The sequence below is a fragment of the Garra rufa genome, chromosome 17, assembly GCF_049309525.1.
Source record: "Garra rufa chromosome 17, GarRuf1.0, whole genome shotgun sequence".
Lineage (NCBI taxonomy): Eukaryota > Metazoa > Chordata > Actinopteri > Cypriniformes > Cyprinidae > Garra > Garra rufa.
Window position 1 is genome coordinate 17,153,984 of NC_133377.1, and position 7,104 is coordinate 17,161,087.

Sequence of the window (7,104 nt, forward strand, 5' to 3'; positions counted from 1 at the left end):
TTGGAACTATTTTTCAACCATGACGGGACGTGTCGGACGGACGTCTTTTCAACGGTCAATACACGTCCAAATGTTTGCTGGGAATTTCGAGCCCTGTACATGGTATGGAACATGGTATGTACATATAATACCATAGCACAGATGAAGTATAGCGTTAACTGTCTAAAATGTGATTTGATCTCTCTAATCTCATTAAGTTAACTGATGTCGTCGTCGCCTAGTTAATTTACACAACGGATAATAAACGTACCAGCAAACAAACCTTATAAACTATAAAACATACGGTATTTCAAAAATGATGTTTTATTATTCGTCTTGCATTGATGCTCATGTCTTTGGCTCGTCTTGATTTGAAAATGGCTAGCGTTACCGGCAAAATTCTAAAACTTCTTTAGACAAATGGGATGAGATGTCAATCAGCATCAGGTACTGCCAGCAGCAAATAAAATTTTGGGGTGGCACCCGGGGTGGCCAATCGGATGTCAGGGGTGTCAAGTGCCACCCCGGACACCCCTCTGGCTCCGCCACTGCTTTTAACTAACACATGTAGACATGAGCATATCACCCCAATTCTCTATTCACTCTACTGGCTTCCAGTTGATTTCAAAAGTTTATTTTTTTTAAAGCTCTCGGCCTCTCCCCACCTGAGATGCTGACATTTCATCAGTCAAACAGGGCTTTGAAGTCAACAAATCAACTTTTGTTGGAAGTCCCAAGGTCAAGGTACAAACAAATATTATTACTGTTATACTTTGTTTTCAAATTGCTAATGTTAACAACATTAGTATTGCTTGAATACGTGTATTTAGTGTGTATTAGCGTGTAGATTTAAATTTTTGTAGCCTACAGTCTAATCTCAAATTCTCATACCATTCGAATTTCATATAAAGAAATGGTTCTTTTCTTTTAACTTCAAAAATTAATTTCGGATCATTTTTAACCGAAAAAAGTTATGGACTATAGCTTTAACCTGTCTTACACATAACACAATGACACATTTCTATTATTCAAATGTGTTAAAGGATTGTTAGGCTGCACTAATTAGGTCAACCGGAACCAGGAACACTTCCCAAAAACACCCGATGTACTTGTTTCATCGTCAGAAGAATGGCATCTATGCTAATATTAGGGGTGTTTGGGGCTGGGTAGGCGGTCCGAGTCGTTGGTGTGGTATGTGGGTGTTCCTGGCTTGGGGTGAGCTGGCACAAGGCTGCGTGTTGCGGACGAGACTGGATGACGAGACTTCCAATTCTTCTTTATTTCTTCAACCTCTAAATTAGAGCCGTTTAAATAAAGGATGAGATTGATAGGCTAGATCAAGGATAAAGGCGTATAGTCTCGTCATCCAGGCCAAAGAAGGACAAACATAATGCAGTGCTGCCTTCTACTGGGTGTTTACTGCAACAAAAAAATTGGGACAGTTTTACAACAATTTTTTCTGTTCTTGTTTTTCTCTTCAGAATGCTTCCTGCAGACCAAAGAGTTCAAAACCTGGGGAATGTTTTATTGATCGAAGAAGGGAGATATACAATTTGGCAACACAAAAGACATGAAACATCCTTACATGTAGTATAGGGTCATAGTTAAATTTTAATGTTAAATGCTGTGTAGAAGACACTTTTCACACTGCTTACATTAATATATACACCAACCCCTCCTCCTTAATGAAAGATGGATCATCCCTTGCTCAGTCTTTGTGCAGCTAGTTAAAAAACTACTTATCGATTTTAATAAAGTTTACTGAATTGTAACACTTTTACACCATTACCACTAGAGGGCTCTCTTACCTAGGTATCAGCCAGTTTACACTGAACTACATTTCTATAACCCCATACTTGAGCTGATTACTTTTGCATCCACACTATCAATTCCTTGTAATATTGAAGCACTGAGCAAAAACATAGCTCAGTGTGAAGTCTTGTTTTGGCACACCTGACATTTCTGAGCGTTCTCAATTGTTTCCTTTGCCCACGTATTTTGACCTCCCAAATGTTTACCTCATTTATGATTCTTTGCTGCCTACCTAAAGATCCCTGCTTTATATTGTCCTGGCTGCGATGTTGACTGTGTTCTACTTAACTTGAACCTGTACTTATTTACAACGATGTCAGGTCAGCCCCTGGTTGTATGTTTTGCTCTTTAGCTATCAAACCATGCCTGTATGACAACTATTTGTGACTTAATAAAACCGAATATGGATTTTAACCCCAACTCCTCAGATTCTTTGTTACATTGATTGTCACTGTAATTTATATAGTGCAGTTTCAAAGCAGCTTTACAGGAATGAACATGAAAATATTGATTCGGTGATAGAAACAGAGATCAATTCTGAAAAAAAAAACATGCTATTTAGTGGCCAGGTAAATATCAGCGAATGCATTAAATTGTGCAGTTTCCCTCAGTTTGGGCGTCTGAATAAAAGTGAGTTCTTAAAATCTTGTCTTTGGCGATTGCTAATTATCTTCACAATGCATCCACCAGAGGGCATTCAAGTTAGTCATCTACACTTGCGGATTGAACTGAGACAAATATATATATAGACAGATAGCTAGATAGACAGATATTTCACGAGTTCGCTTTTGCATATAATAAACAGCGTAAAAGTTAAGCGTGTTTGGCATGCTGTCCGGGAGAGGGCTCCGAGCTCGGCATTTGGAGGAGCGTCTCGCTGCAGCCTGCGGTAGACATCCAACTCCGCCCACATCCAAGTGTAACGTCACAAGCCACGCCTACGTCCAAATACGTCACATTCTAATTTATTTTGAAAGAGGAAGAAGCATCCATAAGAAGATCGTTCGTATTGTTTGCCAACCGCTAAAAAGTTGTTGTTTGCCGCGTCGGTAAGTAAAAACAAGATTAGCCTGCCTTAAGACGTTGACAACTTTAGGAATGTGAGTCGTTTGTGTGCATGTTCATAAACAACAGTTCATGTGTGTATTAGTCAGATAGCAACAAATATATCAGAAGAATCAGTGCACTGTGTGTGTGTGTGTGTGTGTGTGTGTGTGTGTGTGTGTGTGTGTGTTTGTTTTTGTGACATATCAGGACACAAATTGGTGTAATAACATGGGTATGACATAGGTATTACAAGGAGAGGGTGACTTATGAGGACATTGCCCATGTCCCCACTTTTCAAAAGGCTTATAAATCATACAGAATAAGTTTTTTTGAGAATGTAAAGATTTGCACAGTCTCCTGTGAGGGCTAGGTTTAGGTGTAGGGAAGGTGTAGGGTGATAGCAAATATCGTTTGTACAGTATAAAAACCATTACGTCTATGGAATGTCCCCACAATTCACAAAAACAAACATGTGTGTGTGTGTGTGTGTGTGTGTGTGTGTACAAACGTACCTGTGTGTACACAAACACAAATACATATATGCATACATGTATGTATAGATAGATAGACAGTGCAGTCTTATGACATAACATGAATGTTGAATGAATGTGCAGATAGAAAACACTCACATACTGTACATATGACATCATTGACCACAGTACAGTACCCATACACAGTAACTCAGCTGAGCAACATTCACTACATCATTTCACTACATCTTGCTAGATAACTCTGTGTATGTCACAAATTATCTTTGTATTCTTCTATATTAATGACAAGCATAATGTTTGTCAATGTTTGTTTGCCATGTTTTACAGCATTCAGTCCGAGCCTGATGCAGGGCAGTTCTCCTGGGTTGAGGGGTCCCTGCTGCAGTTTCAACAGTAAAGAAAATGACTCAATACAATTCACTTGGAGGACCACATAAACCATGCAGTGGTGCATGGAGGTATGGTGAGAGCATTTCTCTAGATATTATTGTGGTTTAAAATAATAATGTTTCATAAATAAGTATATTTGTATGTGGAATTATGAGGTAAATGATGAGTTAATACTTTTTTTCCTGGACAAATACACCCCCAACATGTACGTATTCTCTATTTTTAACAGGAGCACCAAGAAGACGTGGAAGTTTGCAAGGGACAGTGGTCCAGGGTCGTAAAGAGTCACCATGAGTTATTCTGTGAGGAGGTGAAAGGGCCTGCCTTTCTCCAAATAGACAGTAAAAATCAACAGAATGCCATCAAAGACTACCTGGGTGGAGAATTGGATGAAGCAAGAGATGTCTTTTTATTTATCTTTGAGTATCTGGAGGATATGGACACATTCATATCAATAAACAATCTTGATGAACAAGGCCTGAAGGTCCATGCCATGTTCCGTGAATAATCTATCAGAGCAAGAAATCTCTCATTGTAGCCTATGTGTGTTTGTATGTATGTATGTATGTGTACTGCAAATCAGGAACTGTTTATCTGATCATTCAACCAGTTCGTTCAACTGTACAGACTTTATGATAGTTGAAACATATCTTTTGTTAAACACTACCAATCATATATATATATATATATATATATATATATATATATATATATATATATATATATATATATAATTTTTTTTTAAAGAAGTCTGTTCTGCTCACCAAGTTTGCATTTCTTTGATCCAGTGTAAAGCAAAAACAGTACAATTTAAAAATTATTTTTACTATTTAAAATAACCGTTTTCTTTATTTCTAATAAAATGTAATTTATTCCTGTGATTTAGAAGGTGACTTTTCTTAGCATTACTCCAGTCACATGATCCTAATATTCTAATTTGCTGCTCAAAAATTTTATAAAATAAATAAAGGTTTCTTTGATGAATAGAGAGTTCAGAAGAACAGCATTTATCTAAAATTTAAATCTTTTGTAACAAATGTCAATTTAAAGCATTGCTAAATAAACATTTTCTATAATCTCTTTCTGTGGTATAGTGTATAATGTTACAAAAGCTCATTTTTTATTTCAGATAAATGCAGATCTCTGTATCTTTCTATTCATCAAAGAATACTGAAAAACATGCACTCAACTTCTTTAAATATTGATAATAATAACAATTAAAATATTTCTTGAGCAGCAAATCATCATATTAGAATGATTTCTGAAGGGTCACGTAACATTTAAGACTGCTAAAAATGGCTGAAATCAGAGATAACTGAAGGTAGGACTGCTTGGTTATTTAAAGGAAATGTAGTAATTGGACAGGGAGAGTGATTGGATAGGGAGTGATTGCTGATGATGAATTGGCCGTGTTAATTATCTGCGCGAGCTCCTCCTGAAACTTGTTAATGAAACATCACATAGATAGACAAAATATGCAATTCTGCTGTGGAGCACTAAAATAATTTAATTTTTTTGGAAAAGAATGTTGTGTTTACACTTATATCCTGTGTTTTTGTTATGTTGTTTGATTAAAAAATTTACATTAATTTAAAAATACAGAAAAGTACCACAGATTTGGTTAACTAAATTGCACTGTAGTGTCTTGTTTGAATAGATGTTTAATAACTGGAAGGTATTATTCAAAAATGTTAAGTTCATAGTAAAATATCTTGTGGTAAAGTAAAATATTTGTTTTTAAGCTCACAAATAATGTGTTATTGTTTGTAAAGTACACGGTTAAAACGTTTAATAGACGTCCAGGTCGGACTGGACCGATTTTGGACCTTTTTGGAACCTTAGTCAAGTTCGGCAAATGTGTAAACCTCATGCATTTCACGATGTTAGACAATATGGTATGTGTTTATTTTATATTTAAATGTACACACGTAAATTATGCAGCAGTACATCTTATTATAAACATCCAGAAGATGACATATTTAGTCGTCCGTGGACGTCCAGAAAAGATGTGCATTTCACGGACAGAAGACGTCAACTTTAGACGTCGGTTCAATTTTCATTTCGGAACTATTTTTCAACCATAACGGGACGTGACGGAGGGACGTATTTTCAACGGTCTTTACACGTCTCAATGTTTGCTGGCCTGGGATGTGTCTCGGGCAAGGCAGGGTTTGAAAATTAGTGAGGTCCGAAGTAAGGTGTTAAGAATTGTGCTATAATAACACCCACAAATGCACTACATAATAATGACACTGTCATAAAACTTGACAACATCTCATTTGACCGTAGATACTGAATGAGGAAAAAGCATTTTTCTCATCCACCGCTTTCACGTAGGCTACGTCTTTCAAAATAATAGTCTATCGTCAGAAAAAAAACAGAATTACGTTTGTTGTTTCTTTGCCTGCACACTCCGCGACCCTCTCAAAACGTTTTTGCGACCCACCAGTTGAGAAACACTGCTTTAATTAATGTTTCTTGATGACTTAAGGTTAACTAAAGAGCATGAGACGTCTTCCTGCTGACCAGTAACGTTAACGTTATTTGGCATAGTAGTACGGTGGCCGAGAGAGGCCAACGCACTGCAAACAAGAAAACACATGCAAACAGAAAAAACGACAACAAATTAAGAAAACATCTTCATCAGTTTGACAACACAGGCGCTGCAAATCCTCGCAACGCAAACACAAATACGGAAACGCGCTGCAAATTCTCACAACACAACCAAACTCAGAAACGCGCTGCGAACACACAAACGCGCTGCATATAGCACGGTCCACAACGGAAATGTTTCAGGGGGACCTGAAAAAGTGACGAACCCATCTGGGACCTGATTATTTGTTCAGTGGCTGTTGGTCAGAGCAGAGGTGTTATCGGTGAACTATCGCCTTTTAGTGATAGTATAGTATCACTTAAAGGTGATAGTGATATAAATAATCAGGTAATATAGTGATATAAATAATCAGGTCCCAGATGAGTTCGTCACTTTTTGAGGTCCCCCTGAAACATTTCCGTTGTGGACCGTGCTATATGCAGCGCGTTTGTTAGTTTGCAGCGCCCTCGTGTGTTCGCAGCACGTTTCTGAGTTTGGTTGTGTTGTGAGAATTTGCAGCGCGCCTCCGCGTTTCCGTATTTGTTTGCGTTGAGAGGATTTGCAGCGCCTGTGTTGTCAAACCGATGAAGATGTTTTCTTAATTTGTTGTCGTTTTTTCTGTTTGCATGTGTTTTCTTGTTTGCAGCGCGTTGGCCTCTCTCGGCCACCGTATAGTAGCCTATTTCATTCTGTAACACACAGATTTGTATTATGATATTGTTTTTGATAGTGTTAAACATTTCTTTCAGATATTAACGATGATCACTGTATTTGTCTTACCGATTGTGGTAT

At 37.4% G+C, this 7,104-nt stretch overlaps 1 long non-coding RNA gene across 1 annotated transcript; it reads left to right on the forward strand.

Moving 5' to 3' along the window:
- Positions 1–2,743: 2,743 nt before the first annotated feature.
- On the forward strand, positions 2,744–4,407 carry LOC141289177 (uncharacterized). The gene is made up of 3 exons (XR_012339859.1): positions 2,744–2,840; positions 3,657–3,787; positions 3,949–4,407. It is a non-coding gene; the product is annotated as an uncharacterized lncRNA (long non-coding RNA).
- Positions 4,408–7,104: the final 2,697 nt, after the last annotated feature.